The sequence below is a fragment of the Malaclemys terrapin genome, chromosome 5 (assembly GCF_027887155.1).
Source record: "Malaclemys terrapin pileata isolate rMalTer1 chromosome 5, rMalTer1.hap1, whole genome shotgun sequence".
Classification (NCBI taxonomy): Eukaryota; Metazoa; Chordata; order Testudines; family Emydidae; genus Malaclemys; species Malaclemys terrapin.
Window position 1 is genome coordinate 135,666,453 of NC_071509.1, and position 16,054 is coordinate 135,682,506.

Below are 16,054 nucleotides of genomic sequence, written 5' to 3' on the forward strand. Positions count from 1 at the left end.
GCTCGGCGCTGCGCTAGGTGCAGGGTCCAGGGCTCGGCGCTGCGCTGGGTGCAGGGCCCGGGGCTCTGTACGGGGCTGGGCTGGGTGGCCGGGGCTCTGTACGGGGCTGGGCTGGGCTGGGTGGCCGGGGCTCTGTACGGGGCTGGGCTGGGTGCAGGGTGCAGGGCCCGGGGCTCTGAGGCTCGGCGCTGCGCTGGGTACAGGGCCCGGGGCTCTGTGCGGGGCTGGGCTGCGCTGGGTGCCCGGGGCTCTGTGCAGGGCTGGGCTGCACTGGGTGCCCGGGGCTCTGTACGGGGCTGGACTGGGTGCAGGGCCCGGGGCTCTGAGGCTCGGCGCTGCGCTGGGTACAGGGCCCGGGGCTCTGTGCGGGGCTGGGCTGCGCTGGGTGCCCGGGGCTCTGTGCGGGGCTGGGCTGCGCTGGGTGCCCGGGGCTCTGTACGGGGCTGGGCTGGGTGCAGGGCCCGGGGCTCTGTGCGGGGCTGGGCTGGGTACAGGGTGCAGGGCCCGGGGCTCTGTGCGGGGCTGGGCTGCGCTGGGTGCCCGGGGCTCTGTACGGGGCTGGGCTGGGTTCAGGGTGCAGGGCCCGGGGCTCTGTGCGGGGCTGGGCTGCGCTGGGTGCCCGGGGCTCTGTGCGGGGCTGGGCTGGGTGCAGGGTGCAGGGCCCGGGGCTCTGTGCGGGGCTGGGCTGGGTACAGGGTGCAGGGCCCGGGGCTCTGTGCGGGGCTGGGCTGGGTACAGGGTGCAGGGCCCGGGGCTCTGTGCGGGGCTGGGCTGGGTACAGGGTGCAGGGCCCGGGGCTCTGTGCGGGGCTGGGCTGGGTACAGGGTGCAGGGCCCGGGGCTCTGTGCGGGGCTGGGCTGGGTACAGGGTCCATGGCCCGGGGCTCTGTGCGGGGCTGGGCTGGGTGCAGGGTCCAGGGCCTGGGGCTCTGTACGGGGCTGGGCTGGGTGCAGGGTGCAGGGCCCGGGGCTCTGAGGCTCGGCGCTGCGCTGGGTACAGGGCCCGGGGCTCTGTGCGGGGCTGGGCTGGGTTCAGGGTGCAGGGCCCGGGGCTCTGTGCGGGGCTGGGCTGGGTGCAGGGTGCAGGGCCCGGGGCTCTGTGCGGGGCTGGGCTGGGTACAGGGTCCAGGGCCCGGGGCTCTGTACGGGGCTGGGCTGGGTGCAGGGTGCAGGGCCCGGGGCTCTGAGGCTCGGCGCTGCGCTGGGTACAGGGCCCGGGGCTCTGTGCGGGGCTGGGCTGGGTGCAGGGCCCGGGGCTCTGTACGGGGCTGGGCTGGGTGCCCGGGGCTCTGTGCGGGGCTGCGCTGGGTGCCCGGGGCTCTGTGCGGGGCTGGGCTGGGTACAGGGCCCGGGGCTCTGTGCGGGGCTGGGCTGGGTACAGGGCCCGGGGCTCTGTACGGGGCTGGGCTGCGCTGGGTGCCCGGGGCTCTGTGCGGGGCTGGGCTGCGCTGGGTGCCCGGGGCTCTGTGCGGGGCTGGGCTGGGTGCCCGGGGCTCTGTGCGGGGCTGCGCTGGGTGCCCGGGGCTCTGTGCGGGGCTGCGCTGGGTGCCTGGGGCTCTGTGCGGGGCTGGGCTGCGCTGGGTGCCCGGGGCTCTGTGCGGGGCTGGGCTGGGCTGGGTGCCCGGGGCTCTGTGCGGGGCTGGGCTGGGCTGGGCTGGGTGCCCGGGGCTCTGTGCGGGGCTGGGCTGCGCTGGGTGCCCGGGGCTCTGTGCGGGGCTGCGCTGGGTGCCCGGGGCTCTGTGCGGGGCTGGGCTGCGCTGGGTGCCCGGGGCTCTGTGCGGGGCTGCGCTGGGTGCCCGGGGCTCTGTGCGGGGCTGCGCTGGGTGCCCGGGGCTCTGTGCGGGGCTGGGCTGGGTACAGGGTGCAGGGCCCGGGGCTCTGTGCGGGGCTGGGCTGCGCTGGGTGCCCGGGGCTCTGTGCGGGGCTGGGCTGGGTGCAGGGTGCAGGGCCCGGGGCTCTGTACGGGGCTGGGCTGCGCTGGGTGCCCGGGGCTCTGTGCGGGGCTGCGCTGGGTGCCCGGGGCTCTGTGCGGGGCTGGACTGGGCTGGGTGCCCGGGGCTCTGTGCGGGGCTGGGCTGCGCTGGGTGCCCGGGGCTCTGTGCGGGGCTGGGCTGCGCTGGGTGCCCGGGGCTCTGTGCGGGGCTGGGCTGGGTACAGGGTGCAGGGCCCGGGGCTCTGTGCGGGGCTGGGCTGCGCTGGGTGCCTGGGGCTCTGTGCGGGGCTGGGCTGGGTGCAGGGTGCAGGGCCCGGGGCTCTGTACGGGGCTGGGCTGCGCTGGGTGCCCGGGGCTCTGTGCGGGGCTGCGCTGGGTGCCCGGGGCTCTGTGCGGGGCTGGGCTGCGCTGGGTGCCCGGGGCTCTGTGCGGGGCTGGGCTGGGTGCAGGGTGCAGGGCCCGGGGCTCTGTACGGGGCTGGGCTGCGCTGGGTGCCCGGGGCTCTGTGCGGGGCTGCGCTGGGTGCCCGGGGCTCTGTGCGGGGCTGGGCTGGGTACAGGGTGCAGGGCCCGGGGCTCTGTGCGGGGCTGGGCTGCGCTGGGTGCCCGGGGCTCTGTGCGGGGCTGGGCTGGGTGCAGGGTGCAGGGTCCGGGGCTCTGTACGGGGCTGGGCTGCGCTGGGTGCCCGGGGCTCTGTGCGGGGCTGCGCTGGGTGCCCGGGGCTCTGTGCGGGGCTGGACTGGGCTGGGTGCCCGGGGCTCTGTGCGGGGCTGGGCTGCGCTGGGTGCCCGGGGCTCTGTGCGGGGCTGGGCTGCGCTGGGTGCCCAGGGCTCTGTGCGGGGCTGGGCTGGGTACAGGGCCCGGGGCTCTGTACGGGGCTGGGCTGCGCTGGGTGCCCGGGGCTCTGTGCGGGGCTGCGCTGGGTGCCCGGGGCTCTGTGCGGGGCTGCGCTGGGTGCCCGGGGCTCTGTGCGGGGCTGGGCTGCGCTGGGTGCCCGGGGCTCTGTGCGGGGCTGGGCTGGGTGCAGGGTGCAGGGCCCGGGGCTCTGTACGGGGCTGGGCTGCGCTGGGTGCCCGGGGCTCTGTGCGGGGCTGCGCTGGGTGCCCGGGGCTCTGTGCGGGGCTGGGCTGCGCTGGGTGCCCGGGGCTCTGTGCGGGGCTGGGCTGCGCTGGGTGCCCGGGGCTCTGTGCGGGGCTGGGCTGGGTGCAGGGTGCAGGGCCCGGGGCTCTGTGCGGGGCTGGGCTGCGCTGGGTGCCCGGGGCTCTGTGCGGGGCTGGGCTGGGTGTAGGGTGCAGGGCCCGGGGCTCTGTGCGGGGCTGCGCTGGGTGCCCGGGGCTCTGTGCGGGGCTGGGCTGGGTGCAGGGCCCGGGGCTCTGTACGGGGCTGGGCTGGGTGCCCGGGGCTCTGTGCGGGGCTGCGCTGGGTGCCCGGGGCTCTGTGCGGGGCTGGGCTGGGTACAGGGCCCGGGGCTCTGTGCGGGGCTGGGCTGGGTACAGGGCCCGGGGCTCTGTACGGGGCTGGGCTGCGCTGGGTGCCCGGGGCTCTGTGCGGGGCTGGGCTGCGCTGGGTGCCCGGGGCTCTGTGCGGGGCTGGGCTGGGTGCCCGGGGCTCTGTGCGGGGCTGCGCTGGGTGCCCGGGGCTCTGTGCGGGGCTGCGCTGGGTGCCTGGGGCTCTGTGCGGGGCTGGGCTGCGCTGGGTGCCCGGGGCTCTGTGCGGGGCTGGGCTGGGCTGGGTGCCCGGGGCTCTGTGCGGGGCTGGGCTGGGCTGGGCTGGGTGCCCGGGGCTCTGTGCGGGGCTGGGCTGCGCTGGGTGCCCGGGGCTCTGTGCGGGGCTGCGCTGGGTGCCCGGGGCTCTGTGCGGGGCTGGGCTGCGCTGGGTGCCCGGGGCTCTGTGCGGGGCTGCGCTGGGTGCCCGGGGCTCTGTGCGGGGCTGCGCTGGGTGCCCGGGGCTCTGTGCGGGGCTGGGCTGGGTACAGGGTGCAGGGCCCGGGGCTCTGTGCGGGGCTGGGCTGCGCTGGGTGCCCGGGGCTCTGTGCGGGGCTGGGCTGGGTGCAGGGTGCAGGGCCCGGGGCTCTGTACGGGGCTGGGCTGCGCTGGGTGCCCGGGGCTCTGTGCGGGGCTGCGCTGGGTGCCCGGGGCTCTGTGCGGGGCTGGACTGGGCTGGGTGCCCGGGGCTCTGTGCGGGGCTGGGCTGCGCTGGGTGCCCGGGGCTCTGTGCGGGGCTGGGCTGCGCTGGGTGCCCGGGGCTCTGTGCGGGGCTGGGCTGGGTACAGGGTGCAGGGCCCGGGGCTCTGTGCGGGGCTGGGCTGCGCTGGGTGCCTGGGGCTCTGTGCGGGGCTGGGCTGGGTGCAGGGTGCAGGGCCCGGGGCTCTGTACGGGGCTGGGCTGCGCTGGGTGCCCGGGGCTCTGTGCGGGGCTGCGCTGGGTGCCCGGGGCTCTGTGCGGGGCTGCGCTGGGTGCCCGGGGCTCTGTGCGGGGCTGGGCTGCGCTGGGTGCCCGGGGCTCTGTGCGGGGCTGGGCTGGGTGCAGGGTGCAGGGCCCGGGGCTCTGTACGGGGCTGGGCTGCGCTGGGTGCCCGGGGCTCTGTGCGGGGCTGCGCTGGGTGCCCGGGGCTCTGTGCGGGGCTGGGCTGGGTACAGGGTGCAGGGCCCGGGGCTCTGTGCGGGGCTGGGCTGCGCTGGGTGCCCGGGGCTCTGTGCGGGGCTGGGCTGGGTGCAGGGTGCAGGGTCCGGGGCTCTGTACGGGGCTGGGCTGCGCTGGGTGCCCGGGGCTCTGTGCGGGGCTGCGCTGGGTGCCCGGGGCTCTGTGCGGGGCTGGACTGGGCTGGGTGCCCGGGGCTCTGTGCGGGGCTGGGCTGCGCTGGGTGCCCGGGGCTCTGTGCGGGGCTGGGCTGCGCTGGGTGCCCGGGGCTCTGTGCGGGGCTGGGCTGGGTACAGGGCCCGGGGCTCTGTACGGGGCTGGGCTGCGCTGGGTGCCCGGGGCTCTGTGCGGGGCTGCGCTGGGTGCCCGGGGCTCTGTGCGGGGCTGCGCTGGGTGCCCGGGGCTCTGTGCGGGGCTGGGCTGCGCTGGGTGCCCGGGGCTCTGTGCGGGGCTGGGCTGGGTGCAGGGTGCAGGGCCCGGGGCTCTGTACGGGGCTGGGCTGCGCTGGGTGCCCGGGGCTCTGTGCGGGGCTGCGCTGGGTGCCCGGGGCTCTGTGCGGGGCTGGGCTGCGCTGGGTGCCCGGGGCTCTGTGCGGGGCTGGGCTGCGCTGGGTGCCCGGGGCTCTGTGCGGGGCTGGGCTGGGTGTAGGGTGCAGGGCCCGGGGCTCTGTGCGGGGCTGCGCTGGGTGCCCGGGGCTCTGTACGGGGCTGGGCTGCGCTGGGTGCCCGGGGCTCTGTGCGGGGCTGGGCTGGGTACAGGGTGCAGGGCCCGGGGCTCTGAGGCTCGGCGCTGCGCTGGGTACAGGGCCCGGGGCTCTGAGGCTCGGCGCTGCGCTGGGTACAGGGCCCGGGGCTCTGTGCGGGGCTGGACTGGGCTGGGTGCCCGGGGCTCTGTGCGGGGCTGGGCTGGGTACAGGGTGCAGGGCCCGGGGCTCTGTGCGGGGCTGGGCTGGGCTGGGTGCCCGGGGCTCTGTGCGGCGCTGCGCTGGGTACAGGGCCCGGGGCTCTGTGCGGGGCTGCGCTGGGTGCCCGGGGCTCTGTGCGGGGCTGGGCTGCGCTGGGTGCCCGGGGCTCTGTGCGGGGCTGCGCTGGGTGCCCGGGGCTCTGTGCGGGGCTGGGCTGCGCTGGGTGCCCGGGGCTCTGTGCGGGGCTGCGCTGGGTGCCCGGGGCTCTGTGCGGGGCTGCGCTGGGTGCCCGGGGCTCTGTGCGGGGCTGGGCTGGGTGCCCGGGGCTCTGTGCGGGGCTGGGCTGGGCTGGGTGCCCGGGGCTCTGTGCGGCGCTGCGCTGGGTACAGGGCCCGGGGCTCTGTGCGGGGCTGCGCTGGGTGCCCGGGGCTCTGTGCGGGGCTGGGCTGCGCTGGGTGCCCGGGGCTCTGTGCGGGGCTGCGCTGGGTGCCCGGGGCTCTGTGCGGGGCTGGGCTGCGCTGGGTGCCCGGGGCTCTGTGCGGGGCTGCGCTGGGTGCCCGGGGCTCTGTGCGGGGCTGGGCTGGGCTGCGCTGGGTGCCCGGGGCTCTGTGCGGGGCTGGGCTGCGCTGGGTGCCCGGGGCTCTGTGCGGGGCGGGGCTGCGCTGGGTGCCCGGGGCTCTGTGCGGCGCTGCGCTGGGTACAGGGCCCGGGGCTCTGTGCGGGGCTGGGCTGCGCTGGGTGCCCGGGGCTCTGTGCGGGGCGGGGCTGCGCTGGGTGCCCGGGGCTCTGTGCAGCGCCGGGAAGCGGGTCTGGGCGCCAGGCCTGGCCGGCGGGGGCCGGGGCGGGGCGAGCTGCCGGGCCGGGGCGGCGGGGATTGGCGGCGGCGGGAGCCCGGCCCCTCTGTCGCGCAGGCGGGGAAGCGCTGGCTCAGGCACCGGCCCGGCTGCTGCTGCTTCACCTCCCGGTGCCGTTGGCGGCGCCCAGGCCTCGCAGCCGCTGAAACCCGCCAGGCGGTGAGAACCGGGCCGGGCAGCGGGGAGCTGCGGGCAGCGGGCCCGGCCGCGCCGGGGGGTGAGGCGGGGCGAGGCCCGCTCGCATCCGTATCCTCCCCCCGCCGTGCTGCGGCCGGCCTAGGGGAGGGTAGAGGGGTGGGGTGGGGTTGTGGGGGAAGGTGTGGAGTCGGGGGAGGGAGGTGGGGTGGGGGTAGGTGGAGGGGGGGTAGGGTTGTGGGGGTAGGTGGGGTGCAGGTGTGGAGTGGGGTGGGGGTTGTGTGAGAGTGGGGGTAGGTGGGGTGGTGGGAGGGAAAGGGGTAGGTGGAGGGGGGGTAGGGTTGTGGGGGTAGGTGGGGTGCAGGTGTGGAGTGGGAGGAGGGAGGTGGGGTGGGGGTAGGTGGGGTGGTGGGAGGGAAAGGGGTAGGTGGAGGGGGGGTAGGGTTGTGGGGGTAGGTGGGGTGCAGGTGTGGAGTGGGAGGAGGGAGGTGGGGTGGGGGTAGGTCGGGTGGTGGGAGGGAAAGGGGTAGGTGGAGGGGGGGTAGGGTTGTGGGGGTAGGTGGGGTGCAGGTGTGGAGTGGGAGGAGGGAGGTGGGGTGGGGGTAGGTGGGGTGGTGGGAGGGAAAGGGGTAGGTGGAGGGGGGGTAGGGTTGTGGGGGTAGGTGGGGTGCAGGTGTGGAGTGGGAGGAGGGAGGTGGGGTGGGGGTAGGTGGGGTGGTGGGAGGGAAAGGGGTAGGTGGAGGGGGGGTAGGGTTGTGGGGGTAGGTGCGATGCAAGTGTGGAGTCGGGGGAGGGAGGTGGGGTGGGGGTTGTGTGGGAGTGGGGGTAGGTGGGGCGGTGGGAGGAAAAGGGGGATAGGTGGGGTGGGGGTAGGTGGGGTGCAGGTATGGAGTGGGGTGGGGGTTGTGTGAGAGTGGGGGTAGGTGGGGTGGTGGGAGGGAAAGGGGTAGGTGGAGGGGGGGTGGGGTTGTGGGGGTAGGTGCGGTACAGGTGTGGAGTCGGGGGAGGGAGGTGGGGTGGGGGTTGTGTGGGAGTGGGGGTAGGTGGGGCGGTGGGAGGAAAAGGGGGGTAGGTGGGGTGCAGGTGTGGAGTGGGGTGGGGATTGTGTGAGAGTGGGGGTAGGTGGGGTGGTGGGAGGGAAAGGGGTAGGTGGAGGGGGGGTAGGGTTGTGGGGGTAGGTGGGGTGCAGGTATGGAGTGGGGTGGGGGTTGTGTGAGAGTGGGGGTAGGTGGGGTGGTGGGAGGGAAAGGGGTAGGTGGAGGGGGGGTAGGGTTGTGGGGGTAGGTGGGGTGCAGGTGTGGAGTGGGAGGAGGGAGGTGGGGTGGGGGTAGGTGGGGTGGTGGGAGGGAAAGGGGTAGGTGGAGGGGGGGTAGGGTTGTGGGGGTAGGTGCGATGCAGGTGTGGAGTCGGGGGAGGGAGGTGGGGTGGGGGTTGTGTGGGAGTGGGGGTAGGTGGGGCGGTGGGAGGAAAAGGGGGATAGGTGGGGTGGGGGTAGGTGGGGTGCAGGTATGGAGTGGGGTGGGGGTTGTGTGAGAGTGGGGGTAGGTGGGGTTGTGGGAGGGAAAGGGGGGTAGGTGGGGTGCAGGTGTGGAGTGGGAGGAGGGAGGTGGGGTGGGGGTAGGTGGGGTGGTGGGAGGGAAAGGGGTAGGTGGGGGGGGGTGGATGGATATGTTCTGAGAGGTGCAGTTGTGGCCCCTCAGGAAATATGCTTGACACCGCCCCCCATGGTGGTGACTCAGGAGTGGGGTGGGGGTGCGGGAGGGAGGTTCTGGAGGGTGTAAGAAGGGGTGTGTTGGGCGGAGGGACTTGTGGCTGGAGTGCGTGTGGGGTTTTGGGGGGGTGAGTGTTAGGGTAGGTGTGGGGGGTAGAAAGGGAGGAGGTATGAGCTGAGAGGAATAAGAATGAATGGGTGCTGGTGGATGGTTGGGGTTATAGGAATATGAGTATGGGGGATATAGGGAGGGATATGGTTGTATGAGGCACTTATTTAGGTCTCATCTTTTCCATATGGGACATGTGGGGTCATTTGTTTTCCATATAAAATATCACAACAGTTGTAGCCCTTTCTCCCTTTTCGTTTCCCATATTTCCCTCCCCCCAACCCAACACTGGTGCTCTTAAATCCCATTCCATCAGTGGTAGCAGAAATCTTACCAAGTGTTTTACTGTCCTTACAGGTGTGTGCATTACCTTTACAGTCATTAGTCATCTCTGGAGGTGTTTCGTATTCATACAAACCACTTTCCCCTTCATCCTTCCTCTCCTTCTATTTCTTGCTTCAGCGAAGCCCTTTTGAACTCTTACCAGCAACCAGAAGTGGCTGAAACAGATCCTGCTGACCTCCCAATATATCTGAACTAACCAAATACCAGAATATTTGTGTGCTCTCCCTTTTGAGTAAGTGCCACAGTTTCATACCACAAATCTTACATATAATTTTTCCTCCCAAATGATTAAGATTTCAATCTAATTTGTAGCACATATGTTCATATAGGAAGTGACAGTATAATTGTCTCTGCCTTGAAGTTAGGGTGGATACCTGCAGAAGTCTTTTAAACATTAGGCAAATAGGGTGCTGTTGGGGTGTGAGATTGTAAGCTTAGTGGGGCACACATTTCAGTTGTGTAGGACAGCAAAAATCCTGTAACTGGAGCTGACTGGCACCCTTGGTGGTCTCAACAAAATGCTCAGATTATTAGACATAGAGATTGAATTACCAATCCTGCCCTGGATGTGATCTAGAATGGGTTAAGGCAAATGGGCTGTGTCTTGGCTGTAGTTTTTGTGACATGGTGTCATTGTTGGTGCATAGCACTGATGCTAGCTATGGTGGGGGCACTAGTGTAGACTAGCTGCAGGTGTTTTTATAAGTCAGGCCGGCCATACTTCTGGTGTGTCTAGTCTAGATGATACGATGATGATAAACCTAGAAGTCAGTATGTGTTATTGCTTCTACTGTTAGCGCTGGTGTAGTTCTCTTGTGCTGTAATGATGAGATATTCACAGCGTAAAAAAAGCCCATTGGTGCAGTATGAGGGGGAAACATACCAGAGGCAGAGCATTTGTGACAAGTGCCATGTGCATTTATAGTTCTGCAGAAATAATAAATGCTCTATGGATTAGATGACCCTAGCCTCTAGAGCTGTCACTCTGACAACTTTCAGGATTGCAAAAGTCAGAGCTGAACTTCTCTCAAAAAAGCATCAGTACTGAACATAAGAACGGCCATATTGGGTCAGACCAAAGGTCCATCTCGCCCAGTATCCTGTCTACTGACAGTGGCCAATGCCAGGTGCCCCCAGAGGGAATGAACCTACCAGGTAATGATCAAGTGATCTCTCTTCTGCCATCCATCTCCACCCTCTGACAAACAGAGGCTAGGGACACCATTCCTTACCCATCCTGGCTAATAGCCATTAATGGAATTAACCTCCATGAATTTATCCAGTTCTCTTTTAAACGCTGTTATAGTCCTAGCCTTCACAACCTCCTCAGGCAAGGAGTTCCACAAGTTGACTGTGCGCTGTGTGAAGAACTTCCTTTTATTTGTTTTAAACCTGCTGCCCATTAATTTTATTTGGTGGCCCCTAGTTCTTGTATTATGAGAATAAATAAATAACTTTTCCTAATCTACTTTCTCCACATCACTCATGATTTTATATACCTCTATCATATCCCCCCTTAGTCTCCTCTTTTCCAAGCTGAAAAGTCCTAGCCTCTTTAATCGCTCCTCATATGGGACCCGTTCCAAACCCCTAATCATTTTAGTTGCCCTTCTCTGAACCTTTTCTAGTGCCAGTATATCTTTTTTGAGATGAGGAGACCACATCTGTACGCAGTATTCAAGATGTGGGCGTACCATCGATTTATCTAAGGGTAATAATTCTCAGTCTTATTCTCTATCCCCTTTTTAATGATTCCTAACATCCTGTTTGCTTTTTTGACCGCCCCTGCACATTGCGTGGATGTCTTCAGAGAACTATCCACAATGATTCCAAGATCTTTTTCCTGATTTGTTGTAACTAAATTAGCCCCCATCATATTGTATGTATAGTTGGGGTTATTTTTTCCAACGTGCATTACTTTACATTTATCCACATTAAATTTCATTTGCCATTTTGTTGCCCAATCACTTAGTTTTGTGAGATCTTTTTGAAGTTCTTCACAGTCTGCTTTGGTCTTAACTATCTTGAGCAGTTTAGTATTGTCTGCAAACTTTGCCACCTCACTTTTTACCCCTTTCTCCAGATCATTTATAAATAAGTTGAATAGGATTGGTCCTAGGACTGACCCTTGGGGAACACCACTCGTTACCCCTCTCCATTCTGAGAATTTACCATTTATTCCTACCCTTTGTTCCCTGTCTTTTAACCAGTTCTCAATCCATGAAAGGACCTTCCCTTTTATCCCATGATAATTTAATTTACATAAGAGCCTTTGGTGAGGGGCCTTGTCAAAGGCTTTCTGGAAATCTAAGTATACTATGTCCACTGGATCCCCCTTGTCCACATGTTTGTTGACCCCTTCAAAGAACTCTAATAGATTAGTAAGACATGACTTCCTTTTACAGAAACCATGTTGACTTTTGCCCAACAATTTATGTTCTTCTATGTGTTTGACAATTTTATTCTTTACTATTGTTTCAACTAATTTGCCTGGTACTGACATTAGATTTACCGGTCTGTAATTGCCGGGATCACCTCTAGAGCCCTTTTTAAATATTGGCGTTATATTAGCTATCTTCCAGTCATTGGGTACAGAAGCCGATTTAAAGGACAGGTTACGAACCATAGTTAATAGTTCTGCAACTTCACATTTGAGTTCTTTCAGAACTCGGGTGAATGCCATTTGGTCCCGGTGACTTGTTAATGTTAAGTTTATCAATTAATTCCAAAACCTCCTCTAGTGACACTTCAATCTGTGACAGTTCCTCAGATTTGTCACCTACAAAAGCCGGCTCAGGTTTGGGAATCTCCCTAACATCCTCAGCCGTGAAGACTGAAGCAAAGAATCCATTTAGTTTCTCCGCAATGACTTTATCGTCTTTAAGCGCTCCTTTTGTATCTCGATCATCCAGGGGCCCCACTGGTTGTTTAGCAGGCTTCTTGCTTCTGATGTACTTAAAGAACATTTTGTTATTACCTTTTGAGTTTTTGGCTAGCTGTTCTTCAAATTCCTCTTTGGCTTTTCTTATTACATTTTTACACTTAATTTGGCAGTGTTTATGCTCTTTTCTATTTACCTCACTAGGATTTGACTTCCACTTTTTAAAAGATGCCTTTTCATCTCTCACTGCTTCTTTTACATGGTTGTTAAGCCACGGTGATTCTTTTTTAGTTCTTTTACTGTGTTTCTTAATTTGGGGTATACATTTAAGTTGGGTTTCTATTATGGTGTCTTTAAAAAGCATCCATGCAGTTTGCAGCAATTTCACTTTAGTCACTGTATCTTTTAATTTCTGTTTAACTAACCCCCTCATTTTTGCATAGTTCCCCTTTTAGAAATTAAATGCCACAGTGTTGGGCTGTTGAGATGTTCTTCCCACCATAGGGATGTTAAATGTTGTTATATTATGGTCACTATTTCCAAGTGGTCCTGTTATTATTACCTCTTGGACCAGCTCCTGCACTCCACTCAGGACTAAATTGAGAGTTGCCTCTCCCCTTGTGGGTTCCCATACTAGCTGCTCCAAGAAGCAGTCATTTAAAGTAATTGAGAAATTTTGTCTCTGCATTTCGTCCTGGGGTGTCATGTTCCCAGTCAATATGTGGATAATTGAAATCCCCCACTATTATTGATTTCTTAATTTTGATAGCCTCTCTAATTTCCCTTAGCATTTCATCATTATGATCACTGTCCTGGTCAGGTGGTCGATAATAGATCCCTAATGTTATATTCTTATTCGAGCATGAAATTACTATCCATAGAGATTCTATGGAACATGTGGATTCACTTAAGATTTTTACTTCATTTGATTCTACGTTTTCTTTCACATATAGTGCCACTCCCTCCCTGCATGACCTGTTCTGTCCTTCTGATATATTTTGTACCCCGGAATGATTGTGTCCCATTGATTGCTCTCAGTCTACCAGGTTTCTGTGATGCCTATTATATCAATATCCTCCTTTATCACGAGGCGCTCTAGTTCACCCATCTTATTATTTAGACTTCTAGCATTTGTGTACAAGCACTTTAAAAACTTGTCACTGTTTATTTGTCTGCCCTTTTCTGATGTGTCCTATTCTTTATGTGAATGTTTCTCGTCTGATCTGGCCCCTACTTTATCCTCTTCTATCCTCTGCTCCTGACTATAACCTAGAGAATCTCTATCAATACTGCTTAATAATTAGCCACGAGTTTGTTGAGCATGATGGATGTTCTGAAGACAGTATGTTATTTCTGTCACATCCTCCTCTTTTAAATATGAATGTATGCTGGAGAAATAGTCTGACAGCCCTGAAGTCCGCTATCCACAGGGGGGAAGGATAGTCTTTTGATTATCACCAGATTGGTTCTCGGGCGATCTGGGTCCAGTTTCTGTTCCGCTTCAATTCATGTGTGGCCTTGGGCAAGTCACTCAGGGTATGTCTTCACTACCAGCCAAACAACAAAACACCAAATATGCACATCTTCGAGAGGCTTGCAGAAAGTAATCTTGGTCCAACTGTCCCGTAAGCTTATTTGTCCTTTGAAAGACATTCAAATGAAGACAGGATTTAGTTACAGCAAAATATTTTGCTTGGTTTGCTTGAAAGCCAGTTTAAGAAGAACAGTATCCTTAAGGTTTCATATTGAATAAGAGATGTATCTGCTGCTAAATATAATGGGCTTACTGGCAGCGATGTTTTTGCATGGCTGTACAAAAGACACTGGAGGGAAATCTGGAATTTATATGTACACTGAAGGAACAATGTCCAAGCAAGTTGTGTGTGGTATACGTAAGCTTGGCAGAATTAGATTTTTATCTTTTTATAATTTTGATGGATAATATCAATGTTTATTTTTAAGCATTTTTTTCGATTATCAATTTAAACTTTCACAGTTGTGCAAAATTAAGGTTTTTTTTATTTTTATTGACTTAAATGTTCATAGTTGCAGAAAGTCATGGGGGGGTCAGACTATAGTTACTTTAGTAATAGATGTTGAGATTCAAAAAATTAAAACTTTATAACTGTTAAAACACATTGTCAGCATCAGGTGTCAAAATATATGAAGTAAATATCCTTAAATCGAACTCTAGTAAGTTCTCAAGCAGAAGTTTCTTACTTTGCCTATCTGTAAATTTTGATGATTATAGATGGAAATATTTTTTGGCCGGTTTGGGTGTGTATATGGTTAAATCGATGTCCACCTCCATTTAATGATTAAAAATTGAATCTTCCAAGCCTGGATATATGAGGAGAAGGTTCTCGTGTCTAATTCAATCTTACTATTCCGACAAGACTGGGAATTTACAGGTGGTAGTACGTTCTCAGTTGAATGGTGAGTGACAGGGAGGTGAGTCAGCCACCAGCAGCATACCACTACAGTACAAGCAGCTGGGCTTTCTGTAAAGGAGGAGAATATGGATATATGTGACATCTTGTCCTTAAGGGCTGATACATGAGCCAGCAGGTATAAAGTTGCATGAAAATGGTCCCTGTATACATAAACTGTGGAGCACAGTATACATAAACTGTGGAAACACTTTAATTGGTAAAGTGTTGTAGCTCATTTTCCACTATAAACATATTTTTTACCTCTGCCTCTACCCCTGCAATTTCTTAACTTTCAGTAAAAATTCATTCTGCCTGAAATGTGACATGAGTTGTAGCTGGCTATGGGAGACATTTTTTTGGAAAGTTTGAATTGATCAGGCTATTATTTTCTGGGATACTAGATTTTATTTTGCTGGTGTGAGGGGAGAACAATTTTTCATTTGAAATGTCTAACAATTTTTTGAAAAACAAATATCAAAAAAGGCTTGGCCTAGAAACTTATTTGCTTTATTCTTAGATGATATCTAGTTTACAGTATCAGAGGTGAGATAGACATCTTAAATGTTACTGACCACTGAACTAAAAGGCCAGATAAAATAGCATTAATGTATATTAGAAAAATAAAAAGCATAAATCAAGAAATGTCTGGATGTTGCAAACAAATGTGGTGATGGGGAAAATAAAAGTTCTGTTTACTTTTAAAGTATAGTGTGGTGCTCATGTATTCTCAGCTATTTGAGGGATAGCTCAGTGGTTTGAGCATTGGCCTGCTAAACACAGGGTTGTGAGTTCAATCCTTGAGGGGGCCATTTAGGGATCTGGGGCAAAAATCTGTTTGGGGATTGGTCCTGCTTTGAGCACAGGGTTGGACTAGATGACCTCCTGAGGTCCCTTTCAACCCTGATATTCTATGATTCTATGATTTGCTGGGGGGGGGGGGGCGATTGGAGCAGTTGGTTTGTTTTTTGAGCAATTTTTTTCCTTTTTTAAAGGAGATATAAGACAGAGTATATGATTTTGTTTGACTTACTTTTGTTAGATGTCATGTTAGGGCGCATTTGATGAGTCAAACAAAAATTTAACCTTTGAACCTAACAACCGTGACAGACGTTTCTGTAAAATGAAGCTATTTCTGCAGCATTTGAATTCTCATCAGGAAAACTGTTCAGACTTTCTGGGCCTCTACCTTCAATGTGTTGATAGAAAGGGCTTGTAGTCTTTCTGTTGGACCCCTTATCACAATATCCACATCTTGCACTCTTAAGTGCAGTGCACTTTAATCACTCTCAGAGCTTAGGAAATTGGAATTGAATGTGTCATCTAATGATAACTATCGGAATTGCCATTTTGGATCACACCGGTGGTCTATCTAGTTAAGTATCCTGTCTCTTCTAGGAACCACTACCAGATCTTTCATAGGAACGTGCCTTGATTCCCAAACTGGACAATTATGGAATAACCTGTCCAGAGGGGAAGTTTCTTCTTAAAGTCATCTCTTAGTGGTGAACTTATGCCCCAAATCCAGTGTATTTTTGTTCGGTCTAATGTAACTACATGTTTATATTCATAAAAATGTCTAATCCTTTTTGAACCCTACCAAGTTCTTGGCCTTTACCTTGTGGTTAAATGTGATATTAAAAAAAAAAAAAAAGCCCTGTCATAAACTTGAATTCATGTAAAGGCATTCAATTTTCAGTATTTCCTATTCCATTCTTTACACATCCCAATATTTTTTATTTTTATTTTTTTTTATTACTTCTGCTGAGTATTGGCTTTCATTAAGTGGTACAGTATCTGTGTCCCAGCAATGTTAATGAGTGGTTCAGATAATTCCTTCCAATTATTCTTTCATATTCTTCAAATCCATCGAACCTACTTTCATAACAAAAATAAAAATGTAAAGCTATTAATATAGAGTGAAATTTTATGTGCTCAAAGCCAGGAAATTCAAAGTTGTCTCTCTCATCTGGCATAACTTGGACATGTTGCACTAAGTAAGTTAACATGTAATTCTGCATTATGAAGATGTCAGTTTCAGCTCCATAGTTGGGGTTGAGTTTTGCACTTGAAGCAGGGATTTTGTCTCTATTCTAAGAGGACAGACTTAAAATGG

At 58.3% G+C, this 16,054-nt stretch overlaps 1 protein-coding gene across 3 annotated transcripts in view; it reads left to right on the top strand.

The window, feature by feature from the left end:
- Positions 1–6,395: 6,395 nt before the first annotated feature.
- Positions 6,396–16,054, top strand: part of UBA6 (ubiquitin like modifier activating enzyme 6) — a 52,505-nt gene continuing 42,846 nt past the window's right edge. The window contains exons 1-2 of one of the 3 annotated variants that reach the window (XM_054030446.1): positions 6,396–6,487; positions 8,746–8,860. The gene's annotated coding sequence lies outside the window, so the exon portion shown is untranslated. Of the gene's footprint in view, positions 6,488–8,640; positions 8,861–16,054 lie in introns of all 3 variants that reach the window. The other 2 variants (XM_054030445.1, XM_054030447.1) reach the window with 2 other exon arrangements.